This window comes from Rhinatrema bivittatum, chromosome 10 (genome assembly GCF_901001135.1).
Source record: "Rhinatrema bivittatum chromosome 10, aRhiBiv1.1, whole genome shotgun sequence".
In the NCBI taxonomy this organism is placed as follows: Eukaryota; Metazoa; Chordata; class Amphibia; order Gymnophiona; family Rhinatrematidae; genus Rhinatrema; species Rhinatrema bivittatum.
In genome coordinates this window covers 77,382,312-77,396,188 of record NC_042624.1, presented here as the reverse complement: position 1 = coordinate 77,396,188, position 13,877 = coordinate 77,382,312, and the positions used below count along the sequence as shown (strand labels likewise).

Here is a 13,877-nt window from a genome sequence, read left to right as displayed (position 1 = left end):
ATATTTCAAAATAGCAGACACAAAGATCCAGTAATGAAAAATAATAAGGATACAAAAATTGTTTTGCTCTGCATACCTGGGAACGTTTGATATCCAGGTGTCCTGAGATTGTTCTGAATTAGCAGGAGGTGGGGTGGTTTGCTTGGAACTTTCTCCTCTCTCACACTGGCTCTCAATGACACACCTATACACACATGCTCTCAGTACTCACATATACACATGTTTTTACTCACTCACTTATATAGGCTCTTAATTACACATTTACACACATGCTGTCTATCTTTTCACGCTTACACACACACAGGCTTTCAATCACATAAATACATGCTGTCTTTTTCTCTCACACACAGACTCTCATTCACATGCTTACAAACATGTCCTCTCTTTCTCTCATTTACACACAGGCTCCCTCACCTAAATCAGCTCTCAATCACACACAGACACACATGGTCTCTCTCTCTCATTTAAACACAGGCTCTCAATCACATACTCACATGCTCCCTCACCTAAATCAGCTCTCAATCACACAGACACACATGATCTCTCTCTCTCATTTAAACACAGGCTCTCAATCACATACTCACATGCTCCATCACCTAAACCAGCTGTCAATCAGACACAGACACACATGATCTCTCTCTTACTTATACACACAGGCTCTTAATCATACATACACATGATCTCTCTCACACACAAAGGATCTCAATCATACACACATACTCTTTCAAACAAACAGGTTTTCAATTACAAACTTACACATACAGGTTCCCAATGGTAAACTTACATTCATGCTCTCTCTCTCACAGGCAGGATCTCAATCACAGACATACTCTCTTTCACATATACAGGCTCTCAATCATTCACATACATGCAATCTCTCACTCACACACACAGGATCTCAAACACACATGCTTGCTCGCTCATTCACTCTCTCTCTCCCCCTTCCCCCCCCCCGGGAACTCGCGGCAGCAGCAGCCACCTCCCAACGCTAACCTCCTTCATTTTCAGCCCTCGCGGAGGCGAAGGCGGAGTCCCATCGGCCGCGGTTGAAGATTTTCATTTTCCTCCGAGCTGCGCTGCAGTCTTCTTCCCGTCGGACACTAGCGTGCCTGCGCGGGTCTTCCCGCGCAGGCACCCGATACTCTCCACTTCCTCTTCCGGGCCGCGGGAAGAAGAGAGCACCGGCGTGCTCTCTTCTTCCCGCGGCCCGGAAGAGGAAGTGGAGAGCATCGGGTGCCTGCGCGGGAAGACCCGCGCAGGCACCCGATGACTCCAGCGCTGGCACCCGGCTGACACCCGATGACTCCCGCGCAGGCACCCGGATGACTCCAGTCGGCGTGCTCTCTTCTCCTCCCCCCCGCGGCCCGGAAGAGGAAGTGGTGAGCATCGGGTGCCTGCGCGGAAGAAGAGACCACGCTAGTGTGGTCTCTTCTTCCCGCGCAGGCACCCGATGCTCTCCACTTCCTCTTCCGGGCCGCGGGGGGGGAGGAGAAGAGAGCACGCCTGTGCCGCTGACTCCAGCTGTCCTGCCGCGTTCCGCCCGGGCTGACAGCATTTTAAGCCCGGGCGGCGGAGGACCGGGGAGCAGCTGGGTCAGCGGGGAACCGCGAAGTATGGCGACACTTGTCTGCGAGCCAGATGCAGCCCTCAAAAGAGCCATATCTGGCTCGTGAGCCATGGGTTCCCGACCCCTGCCCTAGAGGAAAGGTGAGCTGGGGAGATATGACAGAGATAAATATCTATTAAGGTTTCCATGTATAGGAAGGAAGCCTCTTTCAAAAGAAAGGAAACTATGGAATGAGGGGGAATGGCGGTAATCTTGGGAAATATTTCTTCACAGAGAGGGTAGTGGATGCATGGAACAGCCTCCCAGTGGAGGTGGTGGAGGCAAAAACAGTATCTGAATTTAAGAAAGCATGGGATGAACACAGGGAGTGATGGGAATTGTAAAGCCAAATTTGTTGGGTTGATGGGCGGACTAGATTGGCCATACGGCCTTTTTCTGCCATTATTTCTGTTATACCAATCTTGGGGCAACCTAGAACTCAAAATGTTCTCAGCTGTACTGGTGCCACCACATTGCAACATGGTTCTAGCTACTTTTTACTTAATCTGGAGACTTTCAAGTGAATCTAGTGACTTCATGAAGGGTCAACACTGGCAGCCACAGAGATTAGACTACCTGTGTGTTTCCTCACACCAAACATGTTACCACCCCAGGTATTATCTAGGAAATGAAGTTTGTTTGCAAGGAGTGTTGGTAAACCAGTGGTTCTCAACCTTTTTCCCATCGTGACACACCTGACCACGCTCACATGTGTGACACTGCTCATTACAATTCATGGTGGAAATATAAAATAACGGCCCAGTATTACTTTTATTCAGGTCAATACAGTAAAGTGCGGCCGCGGTTACCCTGTTTCTAACCCGCTTTCTACTCACTTTTCGGCCGTGTTAGTCCAACCCGCGATACACTATCCCCTTTAACCCATTCTTACCGCCTCTTTAAATCACTGGGTAACCCCTTCCGCCCGCGGCATGTATATTAGATGTAAACGATCGAATTAGCTATTCCCTCCCATACAGTAACGCGCGCCCCGACTATTGCTTTTTTAACCTGCAGTTTTGCCGCGCGTTTAACCTGCTAACTTACCGCCTACCCTTACCCCTGCGTTAGAGGCAGGGGTAAGGGTAGGCGGCAAACTTTCCCCCAGCCCCCGCTCACCTGCCCTGGCCGCGTCCATGGGTGCTGGTCTCCGGGGCAGCCCCAGTCCTCTCTCCCCTCCTCCCGAAGCAACGAAAGCGGAAAAATCGAAAAAAAAAAAAGTAGCAACGAAGCGACTTACTTTTCTTGCAGCCCTCCTCCGGAGACGGACCGCGGCTCCCCTGCCTCCCGGAGGCAGCTGCCGGCGAAGATGGATGCCTGCACGGGCGAAAGCGGCCCCTGTGCGTGCAATTTGGCTGCTCAAGGTGTGACGTCACGACTTTTGACGTCACGGCATGTGACGTCACATCTTGAGCGGCCAAATTGCACGCACAGGGGCCACTTTCGCCCGTGCAGGCTTCCATCTTCGCCGGCGGGGCCGCTTTCGCCGCCGGCTGCCCCCCGGGAGGCAGGAGAGCCGCGGTCCATCTCCGGAGGAGGGCTGCAAGAAAAGTAAGTCGCTTCGTTGCTTTACATTTTACATGTCGTTTCACCAGTCCTCTCTCCCCCCCCCTCCCTGCGCCTTGCTTCGGGAGGAGGGGAGAGAGGACTGGCAATCCTGAGCGTAGGAGAACCGTCTACTTCCTGGTACCTGTCATTTCAAATGTCATTTGAAATGACAGATACCAGCGTGTCCGTGAAGCGTTAGACCCACGCACCCAGGATACTGTATAGCGCTCTATACAGTAAAATGGGTTGCGCGGGCCTAACGCTTCATGGACGCTTCTTGGACGCAGCTTGCATTTGCATGACATTTCAATATGGTATCGAGCGGTAGGTGAGCCGGACTGTGCGTGCGGCAACTGCGGGTGCGCCCGGCACTAACGCAGCTCTTCCTACCACTCCTTACTGTATTGACCTGTTAGTTAAGAATGACACAAGGGAAAAATAAGTACTCTGTATGAACAGAAATTCCATAAATAGTAAACATCCCTTACTAAAAAAACAGCACCAATTTCCAGCACTCAAACAGTAACCATCTTACCTAAAAAAAGGCAACACTGAAAATATTACACCAGGCCTAAAGACATCAATACACCTATTAGGAAAATGGAACAAGCCAGGCTACTATAGAGCCATATACAGAAACTACACGCCAGCAGAATACCTCACCTCGAAAAAGAGAAACTTCACCAGTCCTCAAAACAAATCAAGAAATTTAAAATCAATATCAGTAACACCATGCTAATAAAAAGAACAGATTATTTCAAAATAGCTGAACACTTTCGAATAATAGAAAGACTAGGGGGCATTCCATGAAGTTAAATAATAAATAAATAAGTTAGCAAGTAGCACATTTAAGACTAATCGGAGAAAATTATTTTTCACTCAACACACAATAAAGCTCTGGAATTTGTTGCCAGAGGATGTGGTTAGTGCAGTTAGTGTAGCTGGGTTCAAAAAAAGGTTTGGATAAGTTCTTGGAGGAGAAGTCCATTAACGGCTATTAATCAAGTTTACTTAGGGAATAGCCACTGCTATTAATTGCATCAGTAGCATGGGATCTTCTTAGTGTTTGGGTAATCGCCAGGTTCTTGTGGCCTGGTTTTGGCCTCTGTTGGAAAACAGGATGCTGGGCTTGATGGACCCTTGGTCTGACCCAGCATGGCAATTTCTTATGTTCTTATGAGTGAAATATCCAATAATTAAAAACTCAAAAATTTCCAGACACCAATAAAATATTTCAAAACAGCAGACACAAAAGCCAAATAATTAAAAATGAGATAAAAATGCTTTGCTCTCCATATCTAGGAATGTTTGATATTCAGGTGCCCTGAGATTGTTTTGAATTAGTGGGGGGAGAGAGGGGTTGTTGCTTGCAACTTTCTCCTCTTTGCAGCCACACACATGCTCACTCACATTGGCTCTCAGTCACACACGTATACACCTGCTTTTTATCTCTCAATTATATAGGCTCTTAATCACACATTTATACATATGCTGTCTGTCATTTCACACACACACACACTCTCTTTCAATCACACACTTACATACATGCTGTCTCTTTCACACACAGACTCATTTCCACACTTACATACATGCTCTCTCTTTCACACACAGGCTCTCAATCACATATAGACACACATGCTCTCTCTCTTACTTATACACACAGGCTCTTAATTATACATACACATGATCTCTTTCACACATACAGGTTCTCAATCATACACTTCATTCATACTATCTCACCCACAAAGGATCTCAAACACACAGGCTCTCAATCACACATACATACTCTCACACAAACAGGTTTTCAATCACACAAACATACAGGTTCTCAATCACTCACATACATGCTATCTCTCTCTCTCTCACACACAGGATCTCAAACACATGCTTTCTCGCTTACTCACTCTCTCCCCCCACTGAACTAGCGGAAGCAGCAGCCTCCTCCACTTACAACCTTTGCGGCCTTGAGAAGGGAATCCCATCACAATTAAACTCTGGAATTTGTTGCCAGAGGAAGTGGTTAGTGCAGTTAATGTAGCTGGGTTTAAAAAAGGATTGGATAAATTCTTGGAGAAGTCCATTACCTGCTATTAAGGTGATTTAGAAAATAGCCACTGCTATTACTGGCATCAGTAGCATGGGATATTCTTAGTTTTTGGGTACTTGCCAGGTAATTGTAATCTGGATTGGCCACTGTTGGAAACAGGAAGCTGGATTTGCTGGACCCTTGGTCTGACCCAGTATGGCAATTTGTTATGTTATCAGCTGCGGGAGCTAATGTTGCTCCTCTTTTGCTCCGCGCCGCGCTGCTCATTCTTCAGGTCGCGCCTCTCTTTTTCGGGCCGATGCTGCCCGCACTAACATGGTCTCTTCTTCCCGCATGCGCGGCCGCTGCATACACTTCCCGGCTGCAGGGGGTGGGAAGAAAAGACCATGGCTCTCCTGTCGCGTTCCGCCCAGGCTATCATCATTTTAAGCCCCAGTGGAAGGTAAGTTCTTAGTTTCGCTGGGCCAGCAGGGGACCGGGAAATGTGGCGACACACCTGCTGAGAACCGCTGTTGTAAACTATGGGCACTTGGGGCCTGTGCCCCGAGTCCTGGTTCTGTTCTTAGTAAACTGCTGTGCGCAGCCTCTCTTTCTCCACACACTTGCCTGATCTTCCAGCCCAAGGGAGGAGAAAAGAAGGGCTGGCTCTGCTAAAAAAGCCTGAGGAGAGGGAAGAAGCCCAGCACATTCAGCAAAAACCCCACCCAAGGAGGGGACAGGAGGGCTAACGTCAGTAGCCTGGTCTGGGAGGGGAGGCACCTTGCTGGCACTGCCTAAGGGCATCTTCAGGGGATACTCTTCACCCGTATGGCATTTTCAAAGGTAACTGTGCTTCACCGAGTAGACACAAAAGTCCACGCATTTATACTTTGAGGATAAATTAACTTGCTTGCATTCACATAAAGGTGCAACTGCAAATATGAAACAGCAATCTTTTTAAATTTCTACAATGAATATGCAGGAGATGTATTTGTATGCAATGGAGGCAGCGTCTTGAAAATCCATCTTGCTTTACTCGAGGACAAGTTGCCTACCCCTGCTCTATAGGTTCTGAATACATTTTGTGTAGGGTTTTGTGTTACTTCACGGTATATCTGATAGCACAGGGAGTTTGTGTTGCTATTACTGATGTGAGTTAGAATCTGAATATTATTTTTGTATTGGGAATAATAACTTTAATATTTAAAACGTGGGGTTCAGTTATGTGTTATTACAGAATTGTTCTTGGGGGAGGGGAAGAAAGCTTATTGTGATTGCTTATTTTAGAAACTTGTTACTTTCCTTATTCTTCTAATGCCCAAAGCGAGGAACAAATTCTTGGGGTGGGATGGAAGAAGGACTTATGGGCCCGATCCCTGGGTCTTTTAAGGCCCTAACAAAGCCTCTGATTTCAAGGTTGGACTGATAAGGCTTAAATAGAGGTTTTTTTGTTGTTTTTTTAATAAGTATCTAAGTTCTTTTTCACTGCCTGGTAAATGTAGTTCTGTACAGTATTGTGTTTTGCAGCTAGCACTCATGATGTAAGAGACTACAACTGTGCAGATCATTGTGCAGCCAGAGGCAGAAGCTCCCTAAAAACATAAAACTTTAGGGCTATGGAGTTCTTAGAAAATGATTTTTGCTTATTTAATTATCCAAGCCACATTGATGCAAATGCCATGATTTTTAATGGGTTGGAAGGCACAAGAAGATAACATGACTTGCTATAAACCATAGTGGCAGACAGATGTTTTGAATTTATGTCCCAGATCTTTTTCCAGAATCATAATCCGCCTACAGTCTTGCTTAATTTTATTTATCAAAATCAGTTTGATTCAGATGGCAAGATTTTTAATGGGCCGAAAGGCACAAGATGATAACATGATTTGTTGTAGACCTGTGTTCTTCATTGTAAGGCCCGGAAGCTAGTGGCAGCTCTACATGTGGCTCCCCAACTCGGTTTGCCCAATAATGACTCTCCCCACCTTCTCCAGAGGCTTGCGGATGGTGCTGCCACCAAAACAGCTCTGCTGTTTTCTTCCGGCACCACACAGCTCTTAGTGAGTTTGAGCCATGCAGTTTCATAACTCCCATGCTATTCTCGTAAGACTGTGAGAATGGTATGGGAGTTCAGGCACTGTGTGGCTCAAACCTGCTGAGAACTGTGTTGTGACAGGAGAAAACAGAACAACTGTTTTGGAGATGGCGCCAGCTGCTGGAGGTGAAGAGGGGATTAACAAACTGGGGGGCACAGCTCGCTTGGAGGGGATGGGGTGGGGGCTGGGTGATGGAGGCTGACTGGTAGGAGAGGTGGGTGGGGGTTGAGACTGGCTAGGTTGGGGTTAAGGAAGAGTGTATTGGGCAAAGAAAGGGTGTGGGGGAGAGAAACTGAGGGGAAGAATGTTTCAGGAGAGAGGAGCTAGAGAAGAGGGAGAGACAGTGGAGTGGAGATGGGCTGAAAGAAAGAGAGCAGGCCCTGCGTGACCGGGTGTACATACCATGCAGTTGCACGAGGTGGCACACCTGGGGAGGTGGCGGGCCAGCAGTAGCAAGAGAGGCCGCAGGGACGCTGGTGGAGCCTAACCCACCAGTGGCCAAAGAAAGAAAAACACTGCAGGCCGCCGGCGCTCAACCCACTGACGGCTGAAAGTGAGAGGACTGGCCGGGTCTTCTGTTGAGCACGCACTCACGCACAGCTTCCGCTCCCCACCCCCCACAAAGCAGGAAGGTCAGTAGGCTGTGGTGGAGCTCATCCCGCTATGGCCCGAAGACAACAAGAGGCTCAGGGGGCCATGAGTGGAGCTCATCCCACCACGGCCTGATAACAACAGAAAGCCACGTGTATGTGTGTGAGAGCTTGTGTTTTTGTGTGTGTCTTCCTCTGAATGTGTCTGTGTGAGAGTCTGTGTGTTTGTGTATGTTTGTGTCCCTGTCAGAGCCCGCGTGTCACACATAGGCTCTTACAGGCACGCACGAACACACACACAATGTATCTGAGGGAGCCTGTGTATGTTAGAGAGAGGGAATGTGTGAGAGAACGAATGTGTTAATGTGTGTGTGTTTTTGAGAGAGAGAGAAGATAAAATTTGTACAGACCTACCTCCCCAAATTTACGAGAATCTCAGGGTGACTGGAAATCAGAAGATCACAGGTAAGGAGAACAGATTTTTTAATCCTTATTAGTTCTAATTATTGAGTGTAATTTGATGATTCTGCTCTTTCGAAATATTTATTTGGGGGGGAATAGAACAAGTTTCAGTTATTGGGTTTTTTATTCATCTGATGTTTTGAAATATTTTATTGGTGTTTGGGAAATTTTGGATATTCTATTCATTAACTGGTTTGAAATATTTATTCTTTTTATGAATATGATTTTACTATTATGATTGTTTTATATTTCTTAATTTTATTATTTAATATTATATGAAGAATAATGCTTCTGGTTTTCCATTGTTGCTTTGCATATAGAGACTGGCTTTTTGTGGGTTCCAGTTCAGTTCTCAGCACATTTCTGTTTATATTTTCTGATCTCTTTATTCTGTATTTGGTGAGGGTCTGTCTGTTTTCTGCATTTGTGACTGAGATGAGGTATTTTGCTGGCAAGTAATTTCTGTGTAGGGATCTATAGCAGCCTGGTTTCCTAATAAGAGTTTACTGGTGTTCTAGGATCCTGGTGTAATATGTGCAGTATTTACTTTTCATAGATAAGGTTGTTAGGGTTGTTTTACTATATTGTAATGGTAGTTCTATTTGTTCATGGCTTTCTGAGGGCCAAGCTCACACCCAATTCGCATTACAAAAAGTCTAATTCCATAAGAGTTCCAAGTGTCTTTCTTGCAGAGTTTTCTAGTTCATACTACAGAAGTGCATGTAAATATAATATGCATGTTGTGTTATTAATGCCTAGAAGACTTTACTTTTGAATGTTCTTTTTCATGTACAAGTTTTTATAAATACATAATTTTTGTGTGTTTGTGTGGGGAGGTGGCATGTGTGCAAGGTTATAAGGTTTGCCTAGGGTACCTCATACCCTTCCCTATCCATGGCTTCTGGGGTGGGGGGTCATGTCAGTTTTTAAAAATATAGATTGCAGGACGGAGCTGGGCTTTATTTGATGAGCCCAGGACAAACACTGGGGGGGGAGGCAGCACAGTAATTTTTCGCACAGGGCAGCAAGAAAGCTAGCACTGGCCCTGAAACAGAGTGTGTGGCGGGGATAGAGACAGATGGCTGGGAGAAGGATTTATTTTAGTTACACAAGTTACACGAAGTGCACCTGAGCAGTTGGGCAGGCTGCATCATTAAAGAACCCCCCCTCCCCCATTTTATCCAAGGCACCAGCCATTTTATTCAGTGATAATTCTGGCTCTCACATTGAAGGCTTCCACCCCCCCCCCCCCCCCAGTGGCCTTAGCTAGAAAAATAGGGAAGATCACTGCTATAGACCGCAGTGGCAGACGGGAGCCTTGAATTTATGTCAAGATCTTTTTCCAGAGAGGAGATATGATTAAAATTTATAAAATCATGAGTGGGGGTGGAACAGATAAATAGGGAATGGTTATTTACCCTTTCAAACTACACTAGGACTAGCAAACAACAGATTTAAAACAAATCATAGGAAGTATTTTTCCACCCAGAGCACAATCAAGCTAAGGAAGGATGCCCTTCAGCCACCCTGCCCGCTGGCCTAACCTTGAAAATAGGATCAAGCTATGGAATCTTTGCCAGCAGATGTAACATAGTAATGACAGCAGAAAAGGTCCATCCAGTCTGCCCAGCAAGCATCTTATGGTAATATCTGCTACACCATGCAGGTTATCCCTAAGTTTCTCTTAAGAGTAGTCCATGCAGTTACCCTCAAGTCTTATGAAAAGGGCTGTAATATTTACAATAAAAAAATCAAGCAACTATCAAACCCATAACAAATTACTGCTAGCAATATTTTTACTGGGTGAGAAGCCTTCTTGAAAATTCAGGCAATGTAGCCTGGTAGACTTGAGAAAGCCAACACTTACCCCTAGTAACGAGATCTATTCTGACTGGTACTTGTGACCTGAACTGGCCACAGTTAAGATAGAATGCTAGGTTCGATGGGCCATGTTCTGAGTCAGCATAGTACTTGTTGTTTTTGATCCATCACTAGTCTTTCTCTTTCGATCAGGTGTTTTTTTATCATGCGCCTTTTCTTTTCTTTGGGATGAACCTTGGTTTAGTACATTTCCAGTGTCACACTAACCTGGTCTATTGCGAAAGATGTTAAACACGCATGCGTATTAGTAGGCTCGCGTGGACCAGTGACCCCCTAAAAAAAATACGAGGCCGAGGGGGCGGAATTGACACGACTTCCATCTTAACGGCTGCTCCAGCTATTGGCTAGAGTAGGAGCGCGTGCAGGCAGCAAAGCATGACGGGATGCTAGTCCCGGTTTTGAGTCTCTGGCGGCGGACATGGCGCAGACAGAGTAGAGTCCCGAGACTGTTTCAATTGCCGTAGACGTATTGGTGGCGCCATGGCGAAGCAGAGCAGAGCGTGCTGGTGAGGGTTGTGATCAGTCGTTCGCTGTTCTTTTTAATTCGCTTTTTTTTCTGTCGTAGAGTCTCCGGTGACTTGACGTTTGTGTCTTTGTTTATGATTGCAAAAGTTGAGAGGATTTAAGAATCTTATGGGGAACAAGTCCCGCCCCAAAGGGGTCTAATTCATAAGGATTTTTCCCACAAATAAGAACGGGAGAGGTAAAACGTTCCCGATGGACAGCGTTTGTGGTATTGTGCTGTGTTGTTGTATTGTAATTCTCTTCGGCAGGTGTTTATTTTACGTTGCAGTCATCTGGCCTGATTCTGCATGTGGAATGTATGTAGGGTGCTCCCTCCTGTGCCGAGCAGGTCGGGTCGGGATCTGTTTCGTTCCTCTGCAGGGGCTGTGTTGGGGGCTCCGCCGCTGCTGCGGAGATTGTTCCCCGCTGTCTCCCGAGGACGCTTTGGTTGCCAGGCAACGATCCGCTGCAGTCTGGCTCCTTCAGTTAGGTTCCTCGGGGAGGGGAGGAGAAAGGTTGAATGCTTACCGAGGGGAAGAAAGTTTTGGCTCCGAGAAAGGTAAAATGCTCCCGAAAAATACGGTAACGGGGAAGCAGCAGCATGTTGTCCTTTGTGTTGCAAAGATGCTATTTGATAGGCACATGCTTCTTAGGTCTGAGACTCCAAACTTATTTAGCCAGGGAAGGGAGCAAGTTAATTTTTGGAGGGTTGCTAAGCAAAGGAAATTTCTTTAACTCCTAGGTTAATTTTGTATGTCATTTCTTTTATAAGAATGATTGATGTAGAGTAGCCAGGTTTGATGGTGTAATTCTTTGCTTTAGTTCTTTTGTAATGTGTGGAGGCGCTGCATCTTTAACTGTTCATCAGCATCCAAAATATTTGCAGTCCATCTTGTGATCGACATTAGGTTACCAGACCAGAAATGGAAGTTGTGCTTAATGATTTATCCATTAATAGCTTTAGTTTCATTGACTGGGGGGAGGGGAGAGTGTTTCTATAGCTAGGCCACAAGTTTGTTATGGAGTCCCCTCCCCTTAAGTGAAGTGAGAATAAATCCAGTGTTCAACAGCCATTTTAGCCATGGTTTATATCATTTTTTCCTAAGCATGTTAACATCCAATACTTCTTGGGATAGTGGTTTGGTTAACTGAAGATGTCTGAATGTGATATCATTGGCTATTGGGGAAAGCTTCTATCTCTGTGACAGTTACATTTGACTAGACCAGTGGCTTCCAACCTCTTTTGTTTCGTGGCACACCTGACAGAGGTCACTTTGTTTTGTCACACCACCTACTTCCCCATCATCACTTTCTCTTCTCTTCCCTCTTCCCCCTACCCTTTGGCATCATCACCTTCTCCCTTCTCTCTTCCCCCTTCCCCCAATATCATAGAAATAAATGATGGCAGAAAAAGACCAATCAGCCCATCCAGTCTGCCCAGCAAGCTCCCACACTTATTTTCCCATACGTATCTGTTTCACCAAGCACCAGTTTCAGAGCCCTTGTTGGTAACTGTTTGATTCAAGTTTCCTGCCATCCCCTGCCATTGATGTAGAGAGTAATGTTGCATCAAAGGTGAGCATAAGGCTTAATGGTTAAGGGTAGTAACTGCCGCATCAAGCAAGTTATCCTGATGCTTGTTTACCCAGATTGCACAGATCATTGCCTCCCTCAAAACTGCACACCATGCCTTCACCAGAGATAGAGCCTTTTCTATTGCCGGCCCCTCCCTCTGGAACACCCTACCCACTGAACTCCGATTAGAACCATGTCTTACCAAGTTCAAAAAAAGGAATTAAGACCTGGTTCTTCAAAATGGCTTACCCAGACCAAACATAACCTGTTGCCCCATATTCCTCTGATTTTTTCCCCTCTGCCTGCGATACCTTAGTTTCCCTAGAGTGTACAGTTTATAGAAAATTGTTTTTATTGTACATATATATTGTATATATATCTTGTCTCATATGGTTTACATAATAATGTTAGACACCGCCTGTACCTACCCATGGTACTGTTCCTATTTTTGACTTCTCCTTACTGATTTATTTCCATGCTGCCTCACCTTCTTCTCTTTTCTTGTCTGCTCCACTTCCCCTTTTCCCTGTTTCATTGTATTTTCCAACCTTTCACAGTTTTATTGTAAACCGGCGTGATGTTCCCACGAATGTCGGTATAAAAAAGTTAATAAATTAAAATAAATAAATAAATGTTGTCTGAATGTAAATCCTGTTTTCCACATTTCCCCCTGCCTTTGAAGCAGAGAGCAATGCTATATATGCATTCAAAGTAATGTATCAGGCTTAATTGGTTTAGGGTAGTAACTGCCATAATAAGCAAGCTACCCCCACGCTTATTTGTTTACCCCGATTGTGAAGTTCAGTCCTTGTTGGTTGTTGTCTGAATGTAAATCATTTTTTCCACATTTACCCTTGTCATTGAAGCAGAGAGCAATGTTGGAGTTGCATTAACCTTGCAAGGCTTATTGAGTAAGGGTAGTAATCACCAGGTAGTAGCCTCCACTCCAGTAATCCACCCCCATGGCTCTTCTCATCATTCCCATCCTCTAGCCTTTATGGACCCACAGTGTTTATCTCATGCCCCTTTGAAATCCTTCACAGTTTTAGTCTTCACCACTTCCTCTGGAAGGGCGTTTCAAGCATCCACCACCCTCTCCGTGAAGAAATACTTCCTGACATTGGTTCTGAGTCTTCCTCCCTGGAGCTTCAAGTCATAATCATGCTTCTCTCCTGGCATCATCATCTTCTTCCCTATCCCCCACCCCCCTGACATAATCATCATCCCCTTCCCTCTTCCCCCTCCCTCATATTATCATCACCTTCCCTCTCTATCACTCCCTGGCATCAACATCACCATCTCTCCACTTCCTCACCCCTGGCATCATCATCACCACCTTCCCTTTCCTTCTCTTCTCGTCTCTCCCCCACTCCCTGGCACCATTACTTTCTCATCACCATCATCATCACCTTCCCTCTTTTACTACCTCTTTCCCCACCCTTGCATCATCATCACTATCTTCCCTTTCCTTCTACCCCTCCCCCTCTCCCTAGCATCATCATCAGCTCTCTCCCTCCTCCTCATTATCATTTACATTCAGACAACATTTATTTATTTATTTTATTTATTAACTTTTTTATACCGACATT

General features: G+C 45.7%; 1 protein-coding gene across 6 annotated transcripts in view; it reads left to right on the top strand.

Moving 5' to 3' along the window:
- Positions 1-10,548: 10,548 nt before the first annotated feature.
- The window catches only part of CCDC18 (coiled-coil domain containing 18), a 259,561-nt gene continuing 256,232 nt past the window's right edge, over positions 10,549-13,877 (top strand). For 3 of the 6 annotated variants that reach the window (XM_029618296.1, XM_029618291.1, XM_029618292.1), the window contains exon 1: positions 10,549-10,715. The gene's annotated coding sequence lies outside the window, so the exon portion shown is untranslated. Of the gene's footprint in view, positions 10,716-11,193; positions 11,273-13,877 lie in introns of those variants that run through there. The other 3 variants (XM_029618297.1, XM_029618295.1, XM_029618293.1) reach the window with 2 other exon arrangements.